The sequence below is a fragment of the Anolis carolinensis genome, chromosome 2 (assembly GCF_035594765.1).
Source record: "Anolis carolinensis isolate JA03-04 chromosome 2, rAnoCar3.1.pri, whole genome shotgun sequence".
In the NCBI taxonomy this organism is placed as follows: Eukaryota; Metazoa; Chordata; class Lepidosauria; order Squamata; family Dactyloidae; genus Anolis; species Anolis carolinensis.
The window spans coordinates 48,232,736-48,253,650 of record NC_085842.1 but is presented as its reverse complement, the minus strand read 5'-3'; the positions used below and the strand labels follow the sequence as shown (position 1 = coordinate 48,253,650).

At 40.3% G+C, this 20,915-nt stretch overlaps 1 long non-coding RNA gene across 1 annotated transcript; it reads right to left on the bottom strand.

Annotated features, from left to right (window-relative positions):
- Window positions 1-985: 985 nt before the first annotated feature.
- Window positions 986-20,857, bottom strand: LOC103277966 (uncharacterized). The gene is made up of 4 exons (XR_505795.3): window positions 20,735-20,857; window positions 19,953-20,037; window positions 18,088-18,281; window positions 986-1,549 (listed from the first exon to the last, which is right to left on the bottom strand). It is a non-coding gene; the product is annotated as an uncharacterized LOC103277966 (long non-coding RNA).
- Window positions 20,858-20,915: the final 58 nt, after the last annotated feature.

Below are 20,915 nucleotides of genomic sequence, written 5' to 3'. Positions count from 1 at the left end.
CTAATTTACGTCTTTGGAATGAGGAAGTGCCGTCATAGTGGATGATGAAGCAGCTGCTCCCCCCTGTGGCCAGAATCGAACATCCCCTCAGGAGAAGGTTAAATTGCCTGTGTCTTTCTCTGTCTCGGTTCTATGTGTATATGGGCATTGAATGTTTGCCCTATATGTATATAATGTGATCTGCCCTGAGTCCCCTTCAGGGTGAGAAGGGCGGAATATAAATACTGTAAATAAATAAATAAAGATAAATTCTGTAGGTTTTTTCTCAAGTTGAATTTGTAAGTTGGAACAGGTACAGTTTTTAAGTGTAAAACTCCAGCCATACACACACATATACACAGAGTACAGTAGAATCTCACTTATCCAACATAAATGGGCCATCAGAATGTTGGATAAGCGAAAATGTTGGATAATAAAGAGGGATTAAGGGAAAGCCTATTAAACATCAAATCACGTTATGGTTTTACAAATTCAGCATCAAAACATCATGTTTTACAACAAATCGACAGAAAAAGCAGTTCAATACACAGTAACGTTATGTAGTAATTACTGTATTTATGAATTTAGCACCAAAACATCGCAATGTATTGAAAACATTGACTACTAAAAATTGACTAAAGTACCAAAAAATTGACTACAAATAAAGATAGAATTGCATAAAATGAACTTACAGGAACAACATTGTCAGAAATCCCAGCCAGTTTACCAGCTGTTAGGATTTCTGGGAGTTGAAGGCCAAAACATATGGAGACCCATGGATTGAGAACCACTGCTCTAGGACAATAGTTCCCAAAGTTTGGTCCGCCAGCAGTTTTGTACTTCAACCCCCAGAAGCCCTGTCCAGCTTGACCAACAGTCAGGAATTCTGGGAGATGGAGTCCAAAATATCTGGAAATATGGCTGAGTGTCAACTATCAAACTTTTCAAAATATCGAGAAAAAAGTATTACAAAATGTTAGGCTCTGTATGAAAAACAGATCTTTTGTTAGTAAGATATCTTTATTTGGTGGTTGTAAAATAAATTGCTGACACTGAGAGATAACTTAGCTCATAGACATGCTTTATAAAGCCAAGACTTCTATACATGTTAAAAATATTAACTACAATGTGTCTCATACTTATACAGAAGATAAGACTATATCTGTAGTTCATTGTTTAATTTAATGCCTTTGACTTAATAGGGAGAAAGGCAATAGTAGTTAATGCATTGTTAACATTTGCAAAATAACATTTCTGCCATCCTTTTTTTTTGTTTTATTAAAGACGCTCCTGAAATCTGATTCTTGAAAACATCTGGAAGATTTGGACACCGTGCGAGAGAAAGGCATTTTGGCATTTACCAGAATCATAACTTGGGCTCGTACATATTTGGATCAAAGAGCTATATCCCGTCCAGTTTCGCGCTTGGCCTAGTGGCTAAATGAGATTCAGAGAATCAGCTTGTTTGAACTCAGTCCAGTGACTCATTGCATCACTCAGAACTGAATGTATGATTTTCTGGTTCCCGAAGGCCTTGGGTGCTTAGTTAAAGAAGCTTCGTTTATCCTTCCTGGAAGAAATATGAGAAGAAGATGACATGAACAGTGAGTTGCAATGAACCAAGAAGAAAAATTCCATCTAGTTTGGATGCATTTGGCTTCAACTTTCCAGAAAAGAGAGTAGAAAGCAGATTTCTTCCACTCTGTTCCCTTTATATAATATATTTATCATTTAGAAGCGTTTCATCTGTATATGCATACTGGGAAAGGCTGAGCCCCTGGGGAGCCTGTTTTAAACATGAAGAGGGATAAAATTTTAAATGGGTGGCAAAAACTGGAGAAGTAATAGGTAGGTGTTTGCTTGGGAAAATTATATTTCTCAACTACCCGAAACGGTCACCAAACACAGGAGTGAAAAAGTAAGATACTTCCCCCCCTCTCCCTTTTGACTGCTAATCTGATTTACAATGCAGAATTATTACATTTTTAAACCACTTTAACTGCCATGGCTCAATGCTCAATCCTGATAGCTGTTGTTTGGTAAGGCACTAGGAATTTTTGACAAAGAAGGCAAAAGACCTTGTAAAACTACAATCCCCCAGATTCCATAGCATTGAGCCATGACAGTTCAAGTGGGGTCAAACTGAATTCATTCTGCAGTGTAGATGAACCCATGGAGAAAGCAGATTAGCAACCTGATGGTGGGAAAGTATCTTGCTTTTCCACTCCTATTTCTGGTAGTTCAGAAAGAGAACGTTTCCATGCTATCACCTACCCATTACTTCTCCTCCAGTTCTTAGCCATTTAAATTATATTCTCCACATTTAAAACAGATTTATGGCCTCAAGCACTGTCCTATCTGCCAGTCCTGTCTTTCCTCAAGATAATAAGAAGCATATTTTTTTTCCAGATCTTAGGGACTCCAATCCTTTTCAGCCCAACTTCATCTGAGGGCCCACACCTTACCCATGCTGATCTAATGTTTGTCACTTGAAGCATCTATGCTTCTCAGATGGGCAACTGTAGACTTAACAGATTTCTTTGGTCGACAGCTTCTGCGATTTACAGTGTTCCCTCACTTATTGCGGGGGTTACGTTCCAGGACCACCCACAATAAGTGAACATCCGTGAAGTAGGGACATTATATTTATTTTAATATTTATATCTTATTTTAGTAGTTAGGTGGCTTTTCTCTCCTTCGCAAGCCCGTTTTGGACTGTAGTTTTAGTTTGGTGAGGCAGGCAGCAATTTGGCAGAGAAGGCTGTAAACCTGCAACTCCCAGGATTCCCGGGGAGCCAGTGAAGCAAAGGCAGGCACCGCCGTGGCCTAGTGAGTTGCTTTGTGTTGTTTAATTGGTTAGTTTGATAGATAGATACCACTTTTGACTGGATAGCATTAAGGTCCAAGGCATTCTGAGAGTGCTTTGCACCACAAAAAACCCACGAAACAGCGAGGGAGCAAAAAGTGAATAGCGAAGTAGTGAGGAAACCTTGTATTACCATTGTCTATGCTGGTTAGGCGCCCCGGTGGTTAAGTGTGTTAAAGCACTGAGCTGCTGAACTAGCAGACCAAAAGGTCGCAGGTTCAAATCCCGGGAGCGGAGTGAGCACCAGCTATTAGCTCCAGCTTCTGCCAACCTAGCAGTTTGAAAACATGCCAATGTGAGTAGATCAATAGGTAAGGAAGGTAATGGCGCTCCATGCAGTGATGCTGGCCACATGACCTTGGAGGTGTCTACGGACAACGCCAGCTCTTCGGCTTAGAAATGTAGATGAGCACCAGCCCCCAGAGTCAGACATGACTGGACTTAACGTCAGGGGAAACCTTTACCTTTACCTTTTATGCTGGCTAGGACTTCTGGGAGCTAAAATCCAACAATATATGGAGGGCCACCGTTGCTTATCCTTGCCCTATATTATTTCACCTCTTTGAGTGTTGGTACTTCTACATAGGAGTCTCACCCATCTAGAGCTCAAAGATGACTAGTTCATCATATGTGGTAGGTTCACCCTGCTCTGTATAAACAACTGATTAAGTGGAAGCTACCATAACTGCAGAGCTTCTCTTCAGTCCTGCAGAATCATATGTCCCTCCAGATCAAATTTGATGGCAACAGTACTTGCCAGCAGGGCCAGTGCTGAGGAATACCGGGAGTTGCAACATTTGTAGGTTGCATGATTCCCATCCCTGTTATGCCATTGTTCACTTTTCTAATGACCATCCACGCTGCCATAACACCATCCTATAGAATACTGGGATTTATTGTTCTATTAAAGCAACAGAGCACTTTAACAGTTAAGGGCAAATATCTCACCTAACTAAACATCTCATAGGTTTGAGCCATAGCAGTTAATGATGTGCCACACTACTATAATTCTGCATTGTTCATACAGCCCTATTCACTTCTTGTTACTCACAGATTGTATCCTGCTCAAGGCTACAGGGATAGAAGGGCAGTGGACAATAGGAATGAAGGAATGAGCAGCCTGCTGTCTCTTTCTTATGTTCTAAAGCAGGGGTCCCAAAACTAAGGCCCATGGGCCGGATGTGGCCCTCCAAAGTCATTTTACTGGCCCCCGCCCTCAGTTTTAGACTTAGGCTCACCCAAAGTCTGAAATGACTTGAAGGCACACAACAACAACAATCCTAATTAACTTGACTATCTCATTGGCCAGAAGCAGGCCCACACTTCTCATTGAAATCCTGATAAATTTATGTTGGTTAAAATTGTTGTTATTTTAAAATTGTTGTTGTTAGTTTTTTTGCACTATAAATAAGACATGTACAGTCTGCAAAGGAATTTGTTCGTATTTTTTTTCAAATGATAATTCAGCTCCTCAACAGTCTGAAGGATTGTGGACCGGTCCTCTCCTTAAAAAGTTTGGGGACCCTTGTTCTAAAGCAATGACAGGTAATTATGGACCCCCAGATGTTGTTGAACTGCAACTCCCATCAGCTTTAGTTAGAACAGTGGGTGTTGAGGGGTGATGGAAATTGCAGTACAATCGAATCCAAGGAGGCTGCTTTAATGAAATAGAGCAAATCAGGCCATGATTCTTCTTATCATGAGACTTGCCAAATGGAACATGTTAAAGTAAAGACCACAAGCTAAGTAATTGATTTCACCCTGTATTAAAAGTCCCATCGAGTTAAATGTAATTTACCTCAATGGAAGGCTGGGAGCCAAAGCACACTTACATAGAAGCAAGCTCTACTGCGATAATTGAGATTTAATGCCAAGTTAAAGTACTCAGGATAGGAGTATAAGTATGCTTCTGCATACTGGCATTGAAAGCTTATGCTGGAAAAAAATCAATTAACTTTTCATTTTGGATTTGAAGCACTTTTGGAAAATGAATATAATTGGCACATTTATGATAGATGAAAGATATGAATGAAGTGCAACAAAACCCTTGTTGCTTCCACTTAAGGCCACAATCATATATAAATTTGCCTGGGAGGATTAGCCATTGAACTCAGTGAGGCATATATCTTCCAGTGGACAAATTCAGGACTGCATTGTTTGGTTGAAAACTTAAGACCGGAGAAAACATCTGGTGGAATATTGGATGTACAACAACCATTTCTTTTCTTTTTTTTAAATTCCCAGAATCCCACAAGGATCATTGCCAATAATTGAGCTGGTTGAAGGATTCTGCAAGTTAGAATCCAAAAAGTATCTGTTCCAAGTTCTGCATGAAAGATTTGTTTGCCAAACCTGCCAAGGAGAAATCATAGGAACACAATGAAGGTGAAGTTGTTCAACTAGCAAAGATTTGTCAATGAAAAAGCAGGAATGGGATGGAGTCATGAGACGAATGTGAGTAGCACATGTCACCAGTGGGAGGTCCACCAATTCAGAAAGAGGGCTGGGGATTACAAGTTTAATAGAGTAATGAATCTGTTCCAGAAATTATCCTGAAATGCTAAACCAATTTGGGGAATAGGACTCGATACCTTGGGGTGCATTCACTCTGTAGAATTAATGCACTTTGATACCACTTTCACTGTCATGGTTCAGTGCTATGGAACCATTGGAGTTGTAATTTTATAAGGTCTTTCACTTTCTCTGCCAGATGGAGCTGGTACCTCACCAAACTTTAACTCCCATAGCATTGAGCCATGGCAATTATAATGGTGTCAAACTGCATCCATTCTACCATCTCAAAAGATGCTTCCTTTGATAGCTCTTCTAGAGTACTACCAAAACCCAGAGCAGTGATTCTCAACCTTTGTTCCTCCAGATGTTTTGGACTTCATCTCCTAGAAGCTCAATAAAGCATATCTAATGAACAGGGTGGCATTCAGAAACCTTTTACTGTTTCCATTTTTGTGACCCCAACATTCAGCTAAGGGGACCACATTTAGGGTCAGGACTCACAGTTTAGGAAGCAGTGACTAGAGCAGTGGTACACAACCTATAGCCCTCCAGGTGTTTGGAACTCCAACTCCTAAGAGCCCTAGCCAACTTGTCAATGGTCAGGAATTCTAGGGACTGAAATTCAAAACATCTGGAGGGCCACAGGTTATGCATCACTGACCTAAAGCAGGGGTGTTCAAAGTGTGGCCTGTGTGCAGGCCCCAAGCCATTTTTGCCCCTAGCCATCCACAGTTGCCCACCCCCACCCTAGAGGAAATTTACAATCCCATTGACATAAATGCCACCAGGTGCTACGGCCACTAACCTTCTCTCACCTGCACAGGGATGTGGCACATCCACTATCTGAGATGAATGGATACACTGATACTGGGAAGCCACTTGCCAAGTAAGACCCAGAAGGAATTAGTGGGGGAATGCTAAAATGTTTGTCTATAGGAGTAATAACCAAGAGAGGTGGGTGAAGCATCAGCTTCAGAAGGGGATCAGGAATATATAGGAAACTGAGGCAAGAAGGCAGGAAGGGGTAAGGGTTAGGGTTTTAACTTTATTATTCTTTAACTTTATTATTCTCTATGTGTCTCATTTGAAGCTCTATATTTAAAAGTTCTGTCAACATGCAGCAATACATGCACCATGGGGGGAGGGGGAGACTACTTAATAAAACATTAAGAGGCTGGTGACATGAGAAGCGATTTGCACAAGAACTAAATTCTTCAGTATAGTAGAATGCATGTTTGTCTGTGTAAGCTTTAGGAGAATTTTCCTGTGAATAAGCAGACATACTGCAAACAGCAGGCTTCCATTAATATCTCCTTTGGAGCTACTAGCACATTAGATTGTATATGAACTCCTAGAATCATAGAATCATAGAATAGTAGAGTTGGAAGAGACCTCATGGGCCATCCAGTCCAACCCCCTGCCAAGAAGCAGGAAATCGCATTCAAAGCACCCCCGACAGATGGCCATCCAGCCTCTGCTTAAAAGCCTCCAAAGAAGGAGCCTCCACCACAGTCCGGGGCAGAGAGTTCCACTGCCGAACAGCTCTCACAGTCAGGAAGTTCTTCCTGATGTTCAGGTGGAATCTCCTTTCCTGTAGTTTGAAGCCATTGTTCCGTGTCCTATTAAAATACTTGTAACGTTCTGAATATTGATGTTATTTAAGAGTTCTTCTTCCCTGTTTTCCCCCTATCATTTCCTAAAAGGGACTCAAGCAAGACCACGTAATATGCAAAATTCAAGGATTTAATCATCATCCTGAATGTAGGGGAAATCCATGGACTCCCAAGTACATCTTTGCAAATCTGTTCCAAATTTAGATATAGGGAACTGCTAGCTTTCCAAATGTGGTTGAGCAATGGTCTCCATTAGCTCCAATCCAAATATTAGGATGATAGGGATTTTAGCATCTGGCCAGGTTCCTCATCTCTGATTTCAATATATCAGGTCCTATTATTCCCTCAGAAGTGACATAAAATTATCCAAATGGTAATATTTATTAAGTGAAAGGGACTTAGTTTAATAGTAATCAATTCTATAAAAACTAAGTGAACCAACATCTTCTTGTGAAACACACATCAAATGAGCATAACATTAGTTGCATCTTTTTGTTTTTATGTGGATTGAAGAATGCATGGTAAGTGTTGGCTGGAAACCTAACTAAATCCAGATGCTTTCTTCTTTGTAAACAAAGGAAATAAAATTCATTCCCAGCATAAACATAACATTATTTATATGGAATATTTTGCATGGTGTATTATGATTACACATGCCAGTTTTCTTATCGTAATGCAGCAACATACCATTATCATTTTGTAATCACCTTTTTTTGTTGTTGTGTCCCTTCAAAACCCTAAGGCAAAGCTGTAATGGGGTTTCCTTGGTGAGAATTGTCAAAGGCAGCTTGCTGTTATCTCTATCTGAGCCTGGAAGAGTATGACTTGCCCAACCTCACCAAGTTTCTGTGATCAAGAGAGCTTTAAGACTTTATTTCAGGAATACCAATATTGCAGCTAGACATTTTGTGATGGTCCCTATTACACAACACTGTGCATCTTGCTACCAATCTGTCTCCTCCCCATGATGATCCAATCCCTTACTATCAAGAGGTAAAACCTGTTAATAGTTCACAATCCTGCAATGTTTCCATCACTTAACTTAGTGCTTCTGTGCTGCCATACTGGCAGGAAAGTAGCATCAGGGGGCAGAATCCTCCTCCTTTATTATTTCAAAGCTGTCCTGCTTCCATTTCTTTAAACTTATAGTTATATTTACCGGTTTTTTTTCAAATGCTCTTAAATAAAAATAAACAATTACAGAAGAGCAGTAGTGTGGGAATTATGAACAGTAGAAGACAATTATGAACTTGGAAGACAATTTTAGTGGTTATTACATCTGCCAAAAGAGTGGGAGGAACTGTTCCCCATCAGAGTGAATCAACCTTGTCTTCCTTTCGTTAGGACAACATAGTTTAAAAGCCAGAAAACTCTTTCTACCAAAAGTGGTGTCAGCGTTCGCTGTCAGTTAGGATATGTTGTCTCGACTCGGTCCGGATTAAGGTTTATGTATAAGGTCTTGTGGACGAATGGCTCAAGTATTTTATAATGTATGGTTTTAAATCTATTTATTGTATTTTGTTAAATTACCCAATTGTTTTAATTGCTTATGTTTTATCTTTTTGTATTGTATATTGGCATTGAATTTTGCCAGATTGTGAGCCGCCCTGAGTCCCTTCGGGTGAGAAGGGCGGGATAGAAATAATGAGAATAGTGTGAGAAGTATGTGGAGCAACAAATTGTTGAATCAAGAAAATTGTACATTTAAGGAGAGGTGCAATATTGAATATGCTCAATTTTATTTCTTACCCACCTCTCTTTGCAGCTCGAGGCAATTGGAAATAACTGCACCCAGTCTCTGGGCACAGATCGCTTTGGAAATAAATGGCAATCATAACCTTATTGAAAAGGGAAAATGATTATCATATTTGTTTGGCAAATGTGAATCTCTGTGAACATGTGAAGACCATCTTTTGAAAATCATAAGAAAAGCATGACCTTGTTAGAAGTCAGCCCTTTGAACAAGTGATATTTATAAGCATTCATATAATGGCACACAGGTAACTCAGCTGTTAAACTGAAGAACCATGTCTTTGAACTGCCAAGGACAAAGACATGCCACTACAAAAATATATTTGATTAGCAGGGGATGGTTGTTTCTTTGAAGTTGAAATTGTAGTTGTAATTGTAATTGTAATTGCCCAAAAATATACACTCCCTTTAAACCTCTTAGTTTAAAATATGCAAAGATAAAAATAAAGTCTTCTTTGAAAAATAACATATCTTGTTTACTAACAAACATCTTCTATTCATTCAACATACAGGCACATTTCTTATTTAATTTCAGTTATAGATAGGAATAGGATGTAATTTCACTGTGTATTAAGTACACAAGGTATAATTCTTAATCAATAGTCCATAGTCTTTTAGGTATACAGTATTCCCTCACTACTTTGCGGTTCACTTTTCGCTCCCTCACTGCTTCGCATTTTTTTTCTGAGTGGTGTGCATGCACAAAAGGTGCAAGTTTCCCTTTTTCACTTATTGCGGTTGGTCCTGGAACGGAACCTCCACAATAAGTGAGGGAACATTGTAGTTGTACTCACTGAGGCGCGTAAGTCATACTTCTCTACTCAAGTTCAAACAGCAACATGCATCCACCTCCACAGAAGTGTGAAGCAAACAGGCATCCACCACAGCTAAGGTGCTGAGTAAAAAGGCATCCACCTCGGCTGAGGTGTAAAGCAGACAGACATCCACCTCCACTGAGAGACTACAAAATTGAGTCCTGAGTCTGAACATCCTCAGTACAATCACATGTCTATAACCCCTCCTACTCCAAAAACATACAATCAAACTGGCAACTCAACATACACACAAAATACAGATTAGCAAATATATACATTAACAAATAAATAGTGAAAGGCTTGGGAGGTTGCTATTTCCAAGAGAGGAAGATTAAAACATAGCTATAACACACAATCATCATAAACATTATGTAAAATTTCTACAAATATATATATTAAAATACACAGAACAAGGATTAAAATTAATGATAGTGCAACTTCAATGGAGTAGTGGTTTGCGCAATAAAGTCTTTCATCCAACACTGATTCCAGGACATCATGCTGGCTCTTAATTTACTTCTTTACTGTATCATACATACACCTAGGATTTGAAGACAGAACGCAGCTTTCCAATATATTCTTGCGCCAAGCATTTATGATGTCTAATTGCATATGTAAAGTTTGGGATGCCCTGTTGCAGAGCTGTTGCCTTTTGGTAAGACTTGATGAGAGTTTCACCAGGAAGATCCAGGAATAAAATATTAAAAGGTTGCCGCGTTGGGATCCAGGAAGAAAATATGAAAAGGTTGCCGACTGATTGCCAACATATTGTTTGCTTGGAAGGAGAGGGGAAATTGCAGGGAGTCGGAATGAAAAGTACTGAGAAATGATTAATGGCACCAACTGCAGCCATGCATGACCATTTAGTCACAACTGCATCAAAAAGGACTGTGTACTTCAGAATGAAAAATCCGGAAAGAACTCAGAGACACACTTATACAGCTGTTCTATATTTATATAGCCAGTTCAAGGCTTCATATCATTATGTGTGCAAATGTGTTTCCAAGCACTATTGTCATCTCAGTGCTGTAAAAGATTTTGAGATAGCCAGGTGTACATTAATTTTATTCTAGTCCCATTCTCCCCCCAGCCCCAAAAAGGAACATTGTAATTTCTATTTTGTTGTTTCCAAGCTCCAGTTCTGAACAAATGTATGTTTGCTTGAGCCTGAAGGTACAGTACCTTACAATTATTTTTGAGTCCGGTAAGATTAGTCTCAGGAAGATTGCAACAATAGTCCATAACATCAATGCACAATAGAACAAGCAAAACATTGCAAGGGTAATGGCAGACACAGAAGCAAATTAAGAGCGTAACATGTATTTTAAATCTGGAACTTAAAAATGATCTTAGATACAGTAATTGGTAACATTTGAAAGTTATGTCTAGACACGCATGTTTATACTGTGAAATAATTGGACTCATTAAAGAATCAGATAAGGTGAATATGCCTTTTAAAGCTGGGAAAACGACTGTTGATGAGCCCAGGGATTCTTTCACACTATACAATTAGAGTACTATGGTTCCACTTTAACTGCCACTTTAAGTAGAGTTGAGGAAGAAGCATTGAGAATTCTCAGTCAGAGGAGTTTAGTGCCTCATCAAATTTAATTTATAATGCCACCTTTCTCCCAGAGTGGAAACCAACTTTGTTCAAATCCTAGGATTCTATATGATGCAAGCAGGGGACTTAAAGTGGAATCATAGCCCTGCAATTGTGTAGAACAGGGGTGAACTAAATCCAGGGCTGAACTTCGTGCATCTACACTGTAGACTTAATGCAGTTCGACACTAGTTAAAAGGCCATGATTCAATGCTCTGGACTCATAAGGTCTTTAGTCTCTGCCGAAAGGTGCTGATGTCTCACCAGACTCCAGCATCGAGCCATGGCAGTCAGTATCAAACTGCATTAATTCTGTAGTGTAGATGCACTCTTACTCTATGCTTTTTTAGTACAGAGGTTGGTTTATGTATCACATCTTAGGACACAGGTTGCATATATTGGTAGGGTTTTTTTTTGCACATATGTGAACAAACAGTGTGTGTTAACAATATGTATGTTAAATAGTTCTGGTGTCACTACAGTGGGCCCTTGGTATTTACTAGGGTTTGGTCCAGGAAGCCCTATAAGATACCAAAATCCCCAGATGGTCAAGTCCCATTATTTAAAATGGTGTCCCTTGTATAAAATAGCAAAATGAAGGCTTGCTTTTTGTGTTTTTTTTAAAAAAAAATATTTTAAACCCATGGATAGTTGAATCCATGGATGCAGAGTATGTGGATATGGAGGGCTGACTTTTCATATAGTTATGATGGCCAGTTGATCATAAAGAAATTAGCTTTGGTCTGCTTCTGTGCCTTTAATAGCCATTTGATCTGCACCAGAGGTTGAAGCTTATAATGGCATGGAGCTCCTAATGTTTCTGAATTTGGCTGTTAGAAATAGTCCAAAAGTCTACAGAAAGAACCCATCTGCAAATTTTAGAACACATTGTTTTAAGGCAAACTAATCTAACTTAGTTGCTTTCTGGACCACATCCAGTAACATAAAACAGCCATAATGATGTAATGTTGCCATTGTTATGAATTGACAGTAATGATCTTATCATCATCAGAAACAGGATGAAAAAGTCCTTAACATGGGAATCAGTCCAGCGTGAAAAGCATTACAAGACATCATTTTTAAAAGTAGCTGATAAAGATGATTAATCTCATTATTAAGTTGTTAGTCTCTTTCCACAAAGACATAAATGAGAAGTGGATGACTTTTTCATGTTGCTGTAACAATGTGGGTCAATCAAGACATGGCACTAAATTTGAGAGTGCCAGCAAAACGGGCAACCATGTGTCTAGCTCTACCTCTTTGCAGCCCTGTAACACTGAGTAGAAATCTTGTCATAAACTGACCTTATGACTGTCTGTTCAACTGGTCCTACATATCCACAGGTTCTGCACCCACAAATTTAACTATCCACAACTTGAGAAAAAATTTCAAAAATATCCAAAAAGGAAACCTTGATTTTGCCCTTTTATAGAAGAGATGCCATTTAAATAAATATTGTATTTAATGGGACTTGAGCATCCTCAGATTTTGGTGTTTATAACTCCCAGAGTGTAATGAATGGTAAATGTCATGATCTTTAGGCAAGAATATGCAAGAATAAATAAAAATGAGGACATTGGCTCAGCATTGCCTGGGCAGATAATGAGCCAAGCAAATGTTTGGCTGGTAGCCTGTTGTTGTTAAGCAACTTCATGTTGACTTTGAGTTATGGGGACACTTTTTTTAAAATAATGTTTATTCAGAGGATCTTTGCCACTGCCTTTCTCTGAGGCTGAGAATGTGTGGCTTGCTCAAAGTCATCCAATGGGTTTTCACAACAGAGTGCTCTGGTCTACTGCAGTTCTAATCCAATATTCAGACCACCCAAACATGCCTGTTGTGAGCCTCCTTGGATCCAAATCCAGGAGAAAGGGAGCACATAAGTCAAATAAATAAGCAAGTAACCAATACACCACTCTGGCTATTTTTGTGGCCCTTACGAGGCTTTATATTTGTTTCACACAACGATCTGATGTGTGGGGAGTGGGACAATCCCAATTATTCCTCTGTCATCTTAATTTTTCAGCTGCTTTCAAAATGCCTCATTTTCTCTCTCCTCCTCCTGCTTCCTCCCTTTCTTCTCAGCTCAATTAGATTATTGCAAACTTATGTTTGCACTGTTAATTTAGCAGTCAGGAGAGGAGACAAGAGAAACTTGCCTTTCTCAGTCCCCATCTACACTGCCCTATATGCCAGGATCCGATTTCAGATTATCTGCTTTAAACTGGATTATATGAGTCTTCACTGCTAGGGCCCTTCCACGCAGCCATATAACCCAGAATACCAAGGCAGACTAACCCACAATATCTGCTTTGAACAGGAATATCTGAGTCCACACTGCCATATATCCCAGTTCAAAGCAGATATTGTGAGATTTTATTCAGCTGTGTGGAAGGTACCATAGATAATCTGGGATAAGAAGATAATCTGGGATCAGATCCTGGGATATAGGGGCAGTGTGGAAGGAGCCTCATTAAGTTTGGGACAAAGCAAACTTGAACAGGCTCGTCTAACTGGTCCTGTCTCCTTAATCAATACATTTTGCCATCCTCCAATTTTTTTTAGCCACACACATGTCCTGATTTTCATCTGTGAAATGCTGGAGGATATCAGTTTCAAGCAAAATTGAAAAACAAAAACCCAAACCAGTCCTTTTTTATGAATTTCAAACCCTTGAGTTGCTTCAAAGCAACTGCAGCTCCCACTCCAGGCATCTTATGGCCAAAGGGTTCAAAGCTGTTGGGTGGTGTGAGTTCCTGTGTGGCCACTTCTCATACTGTAGCGGAACCTTTGTGCTACGGTCCTTGTTGAGCGCTGTGGAGGGATTGGAGACGGACAACTGGAATAATTCCAAGAAAGCAGTTTTATTTGGCTAGTGGCCACTAGGGTTCCCCCTCGCACAAAATAAGTGCTTTTCCCAGGGAGAACCCCCAGTGGCGGGCTGAGTAAATATTTATACACACTACAGGGTTCGGGTTATGCCCGCCCACAAGCAAATTCATTGGCTTAGAGTTGTGACGCTGCTTGACTTGGACCCAATCAGCGCTGACCAGCGGTCCGGCCGCACTCTTTCTGTGCCGTGTTCACAATCATTCAGAGCGCCTGCGTACGCATGCGCTGTTTGTTTATCTTTAGCTTTCATTTCTTCAGAAACACATGATTTCCCAGAACTCACATGTTTCTGTGAGTTTATGCACCCGGGTCGCTAGCCGTCGCCATCTCTGCCCATATATGGTATTTCCTGGGGTTCTTTAACCTCCCGCCTCAATACCCCATCCAGCATCTAGAATGCCAGTTAGGAATCAATTTAGTATAGATTTGCCCCCAGTGGGTTTCTATATCTGAGCAAGGAATTGAATCCTAAACTTCAGAGTCATAGGCAAATGCTCAAAACACTAAACCATACTGGCTCTGAGCTAGAGTTGTAATGTATTATCTTCTTTATCCTAGGATAATGTGGCTAAACATCTTGAATAAACAAACATCCATCAAACTGTGTTGTATATACGCTTTAGTTTAGAGACAATAACCAGGACAGTGGCGGTAGCGGCAACGACTGCCGCTCCGCTTCCTCCTCCTCCTCCCCCTCCTCCCCCCGTCTCTCCTGTTCTTTTATTTTAAGGTTATTTTTCATATCAGGAGCGACTTGAGAAACTGCAAGTTGCTTCTGGTGTGAGAGAATTGGCCATCTATAAGTACGCTGGCCAGGGGACACCCGGATGTTTTGATGTTTTTACCATCCTTTGGGAGGCTTGTCTCATATCCCTGCATGGAGCTGGACCTGATAGAGGGAGCTCATCCGTGCTCTCCCTAGGTTAGATTCAAACCAGTAACCTTCAGGCCAGCAATCCAACTTTCAAGTCATCAGTCTTGCAGGCACAAGGATTTGACCCACTGTGCCACCGGGGGCTTCTATTTTAAGGGGCTGACACAGGTGCTTAAAGATCCATTTAAAGAAGCATGAGTTCTCACTGTATAACTGCCTAGCTTGCCTCTGCATTTGTTTGTTTTGTGTGGGCTTGGCTATTTGTGCTGATTTCTGGGACCGTTTTTAAATGAGGGAGCAGTTTGCTCGTGTGGTCCTGTGATCTTTCCACATTGAAAAAAAACCCTTCATTTTGTGTTTATTCGTTCAGTCACTTCCGACTTTTTGTGACCTCATGGACCAGCCCATGACAGAACTCCCTGTTGACAATCACCACCCCCAGCTCCTTCAAGGTCAAGCCAGTCCCTTCAAGGGTACTATCCATCCATCTTGCCCTAGGTCGGCCCATCTTCCTTTTTCCTTCCATTTTCCCCAGCATCATTACGTTCTCCAAGCTTTCCTGTCTTCTCATGATGTGGCCAAAGTACTTCATTTTTTCCTCCAATATCCCGTCCGGTGAGCAGCCGGTCATTATTTCCTGGAGTATGGACTGGATGGATCTTCTGGCAGTCCGAGGCACTCTCAGAATTTTTCTCCAACACCACAGTTGAAATCACCACAAGCAGAGTCACTCCTTGTAAGCAATTAGGCACTATGTAAGTATATAACAGTTATATGGGTTACCTTTACTTCTGTTAATACTGCTGGTAAAATACTTGTTACTCTATGTTTTGTTTTAGATATAAGTTCATTGTTGCTGAGTATACCAACTCTTGAAGAAGGGGATTTTCTCCCTGAAAGAAGGGTACAAAAATATCCGGGAACCCCTGTAGTCTTGGGGCTGTATTTGGACTTTACTTGCGAAGACTTTCTTGAGAGCGGTGCTCCATCATTATTTTCTTCATTCCAGTATACAGCAACATGATCAATCGTCTGTTTACTTTGTTTACAAGATATTTTCATTGATTATGTATCCCTGAAGCCTATATACATTGGAACCAATATCAGACTTGGATAACTTTTGTGTTAGAGCTGTTGCTCCTTTTCACTTTGTCAGGTACTACCAAATTGAGCTTTGTACGGGGAACTTTAATAAGCCCTATTGTCCCTATTTCTGATGATAGGGGATCTTGTCCATAACAAAAGAAGAGACAAAAAGAGGAGATATGTATCAGATTTAAAAAGAAGTGCACTTGAGAATGGGAATAAAGTGCTGCACTCGTACAGGGGGTTCCAGAGAGTAGTATGAGTGTGCATCTACATTGTAGGATTAATGCATTGCCTCAATGCTATGGAATCACTAATGACTTTAGCCTTCTCTGCCCAAAAATGCTGGTGCCCCACCAAACTACAACTCCAATGCTTCCATAGCAGTAAGCAATGGCAGTTATAGTGATGTCAAATTACATTCATAAAGTGTTCAAATGTTTAAATCTTTTTAAAGATGCTGAAAACTGAAACTTCTTGACACCTTAGCCCCATCTGGAAATGCTCATAGATAACAGCAGAGATGAAAGTAAATATAAGGCGCAGATTTGAACGCTGTATGCCTAATATACTGGATGTAAAATGAATTATACTTCCTTCTAAAAATTAACACAGAGATGAGCAATTCAACTTTCCTTATTGTATCCGCAGAGATTAAGCAAGGGATTTAGATAAAGACTGAGTGAGCCCTGAAAATTTTAACAGCTAGAAAAATATCACTTGATGCTCATAACACTACAGTGAATGAAACGACTATAGCCTCTACAGTTCTGTGAAATTAAATCAATGACCTGGAAAACAAGATCATATTAAGGAACATTAGATTAGTGTGGCATCCCTCAGGGCATACGAGAGAAGAGGCGCCCACTAAAACACACAAATTCACACATTCTGGTTTGTAATAAGTAAAGCATGTGGTGCCTACATTTTTAAGGGGGGTATTCATTACTTTTCTGTATCACAGCCGCCCCCCCCCCCCCCCGATACAGAGACATTCTATCATTTGATTCTCCAAACACACCTCAAATAACATTTTTAATGATAAAGGTACTTTTGTAAAACCTACTTGCATGTGCACACTGTTGAATGAATGCAGATTGGCATCACTTTAATTGCCATGGTTCAATGTAAGAAATCACTGGAGTTGTAGTTTTACAAGATTTTTTTTGCTGTCTCTGCCAAAGAGTGCTGGTGCCTCACCAAACTACAATTCCCACAATTCCAAAGCAATGAGCCATGGTAGCTCAAGCGGTGCTGAACTGCATTATTTCTACAGCGTAGATGCATCCTTAGTGGAGCAGGACTAGCATCAGTGCCTTCCTTAATGTTCTCAATACAAGTGTTTCAGAAAGTCTGGACCCAAGCTGTGCAGGGCTTCATAGGTTATAACCAGCATTTTGATTTGCACCCAGAAAGATATTCACAGCTTTCTGCAACAAGAGCATGGTGACATGTTGGTCAATAATGTGGCCAACTACCAGTTTTGATCTTGAGGCTTAAAGAAAATGTATAGATGGTTCTTGACTCCAACCAAGCTATCCAAAAAGTATAAAAACACCAAAACTCTTTGCCCGGGCTGTGGCGCAGGCTGGAGAGCACGCCAGCTTCAACCAGCTGCAATGAATCATTCTGACCAGGAGGTCATGAGTTCGAGGCCCGCTAGGAGCCTGTGTTTGTCTTGTCTTTGTTCTATGTTAAAAGGCATTGAATGTTTGCCTATATGTGTAATGTGATCCGTCCTGAGTCCCCTTCGGGGTGAGAAGGGCGGAATATAAATGCTGTAAATAAATAAATAAATAAATAAATGTGAAACACATCAAATTACATTTTATCGTAGTGTGGTGGACAAGTTATAAAGCAAAGAGGGAGGAGGAGGAGGAGGAGGAAGAAGAAGAAGAAAGGAAGAAAAAGAGGACGAGGAACAGAAGGAGAAAGAGAAGAGGAGAAAAAGAGAAGGAAAAGGAGAGGAGGAGGAAAAAGGGAAGAAGAAGAATGTCAAGTGATTTCAGCTATCCGCAAAGACCATGGATTCAGAGCTCGGTGTGCTATGCTACACCAATAATTACTTATTGGTTGCTCACTTACTTACTTACTTTGACAGCAATTTAGAATGACCTCTCTAGCCTCTGATTGGAGGAAATTGGAGCTGGCTAGGATTTAGGCTCTTGTTGGTCGTGAGCTCCATGCAGTGGCTTCAGTGATTGATTTGCTCGATGGTGGGAAATTCGAGAAGCTGTTATTTGTTGGTTTCAAGCATGGATCAAGAGTTGCAGACCTCCAGAAAGCGCTGTGGAAATATGGAAAATGGTCTATGATGGGATTAATTGCTCAGTCCAGTTAATACAAAGGAAGAAGTCTGGTAAAACACAACGGGTAATTACGCTGATGTAACAGTTCAAGAAATAGTATACACTGGTAAGCCATGTGCTTATCTCCAGGAGCAATTACCTCCAGATTTTATCAATAAGCCGGAAAACCTTACATGAGGGTATCTTCACAATGGGTGGGAAGCCAGGAGTGCCTCAGGTACACAAGCAGGCATGTTCAATTATTCAACAGGTTTTCCAGGACTTATTAATGTGCTGAATCATATGAGCACATATCTCCATACACAACAGCAGCACACAGTTATACTTTTATCAATGAACATATGACCATGCCAGAATAAAGAATTAAGTTGTATAGGGTTTATGAATGAATCTCAAAAGACTACACAGGCATTCTCAGGAGCGGTGAAAAGCCCCTTTAAATGTCTTTTTACACATATAGGGAAAATGTCTGGGGGCTGGGAAGCATACAAGTATTTCCTGTGAGGCATTTCCCTGAGACAATCTTCTCATCCACAAGGGGACATGTTAATGTTTCTGGGATGTGCAGTCAGCCAGCCTTCCAAAGCAGGGTCAATGAACATAGAGGAAAGGGCAGGATGGAGAGGTATTGCCTTCCTGGTACAGTTTGCCCTCACTTATCGCTGGGGTGAGGTTCCAGGACCACCCACAATAAGTGAAAATCTGCGAAATAGGGACGTTATATTTATTTTAATATTTATACATTATTTTAGTAGTTATACACTATTTTATGTCTTTATCAACCAATCGTGTGTTGATAAATCGCCTCCTTCTCCTCCCGTTGCCATTTGGGCTCCTTTTCTCTCCCTTTGGCTTCTCCTTCCTCCCTTCCTTAGGCTGTAAATTGTATTTTTTATGATTTATAGTAGTCTTTTAGAGTTTATTGAAAAACCGCGAAAAGTGAACCACAAAGTAGTGAGGGAACACTATTTCAAAATTGTATGATAATATAAAGTAAAAGCAAAAGTTCATGTTTAATTATACTGAGCTTGCGTTGAGTTTATCTTTCAGGAGGGGATCTGAATTTTCAATAAGAGAAAGAGGAGATGGAGAAGAGGAGTAGGAGATGGAGAAAGAGAAGGAGACAAGATGAAGAGAAGGAGGAGGAGGAGGAAGAGGAGAAGGAGGAGATGATGAAGACAAAGAGAAGGAAGAGAAAGGGAGGAGGAAATAGCGGAGTAGAGGATGTTCAGATTCCACCTGAACACTAGGAAGAACTTCCTAATTGTGAGAGTTTTCAGCAGTGGAACTCTCTGCCCCGGAGTGTGGTGGAGGCTTCCTTCTTTGGAGGCTTTTAAACAGAGGCTGGATGGCCATCTGTTGGGGTACTTTGAATGCAATTTTCTTGCTTTTTGGCAGGGGGTTGGACTGGATGGCCCATGAAGTCTCTTCCAACTCTATGATTCTAGGATGTGATGAAGAAGAGAAGGAAGAGTAGGAGGAGGAGAAGGATGAGGAGGAGATGGAGAATGAGAAGAAAAAGAGAAGATGGAGAAGGAGAGGAGGAGGAGGAGAAGGAAGAATAGGAGGAGGAGACAGAGAAGAAGAGATGGAGAATGAAAAGAAGAGGAGACTGAGAGTGAGAAGAGGGGAATAATTCATATACTGACCATTCAATGTAGTTTCAAACCGGTATTGGAAGAAAGTTTCACAGTTCAGATTATTACATAGGAAATCCTGGAACCAGTTTGAGGCCTGGATGGTGATTACACAAACCACACAGCACTGATAAGTATTAATGGTTTTCTTGATGGTTGATTGCAGCTAGCTAAGAATACTAAAAACGAGACTAATGTGCAATTTAAAACCTAAGACATATAACCACTAAAATAGAATTAAACACAGGACTATTAAAAATAGTGAAAGCCATTAAAACCATTAAAAACCTATTAAAACACATAATACACTACTCAGCACCTCCTGGGCCAGCTTTAAAATACTCTTCTTTAAATGCCTGAGTAGAAAGGAGCTATCTACTATAAAACAGAAAATCTATACAGAATTTTTGAATTATTGGTAACCCTTATTTATCAAAAAAGAAGGAACACATGAACACACTTTAAAGATTAAATATAATAACAGGTGAAGACACTTGCAAGGTATCTTCGAATCCCCCTCGGCCATGTGCGCATCTACACTGTAGAACTGATGCAGTTTGACACCACTTTAACTGCTTGGAACAGTTCAGTGGAATCATGGAATTTGTAGTTTGGAGTATGAAACAGAAGGCCATATAACCCAGAATATCAAGGCAGAAAATCCCACAATGTCTTCTTTGAACAGGGTTATTTGAGTGCCATATATTCCAGTTCAAAGCAGATATTGTGGGATATTTTGCCTTGTTATTCTGGGTTATATGGTTGTGTGGATAGATCCAGAGATGGCTAGAAACCTTGTAATGACAGCATAGCATTGAAGCAAGCAGATAAAGTGGAGCCAGACTGCCTTCATTCTTCAAGGTAGACCCAAAATGAATCTCTTTAGTCAGGCGAATGGAGTGGATGTGCGCATGCGCAGAAATACAATGACGTAGTTCCTCACTCCCCCTCCCTTCAGTCGTATCACTCACGTTC